Source organism: Dysidea avara, chromosome 5 (assembly GCF_963678975.1).
Source record: "Dysidea avara chromosome 5, odDysAvar1.4, whole genome shotgun sequence".
NCBI lineage: Eukaryota > Metazoa > Porifera > Demospongiae > Dictyoceratida > Dysideidae > Dysidea > Dysidea avara.
The window spans coordinates 9,595,605-9,596,098 of record NC_089276.1 but is presented as its reverse complement, the minus strand read 5'-3'; positions in this window follow the sequence as shown (position 1 = coordinate 9,596,098).

The following is a 494-nucleotide window of genomic DNA, read 5'->3' as shown; positions in this document are numbered from 1 at the left end:
GCAAAATTAATAATGATAAATAAATGAGATGTTTACATCTGACAAATGGACTAGGAGTTTTTGCATCATGCAATCCTCTTGCAGTTACTGCTCAACGGCCATGCGATCATCCGGTAGCACTCAGATGTTTAACTCATTGGGTAATAACTAAACATAACAAGATGTTATTCAGCTGACCAGTAATGTGCTCTATTTTTGTGCAACAATTTCGTGATGAAATTTTTGTGTAAAAATATTTTCGTATGTTTTACGTGAATGACTGCTCTATTAGAGTAGTTTGATGTTATACAAAAAATTTGGGTGTAAGAAATTTTAGTGCAAGTTTTGCATATGAAAAAGGCAAATTATGGCATATTTTAACATGATACCAGTTGTTTTAAATCTTTTAATGGGTAGATGTTTGCAGCCGGAAGTACCTACTTGTAATCACAAAGTTTCAGCTTTTTGCATTTAAACTTCAGTTATGGTTGTAGCTGTAGCTACACTCCACTATA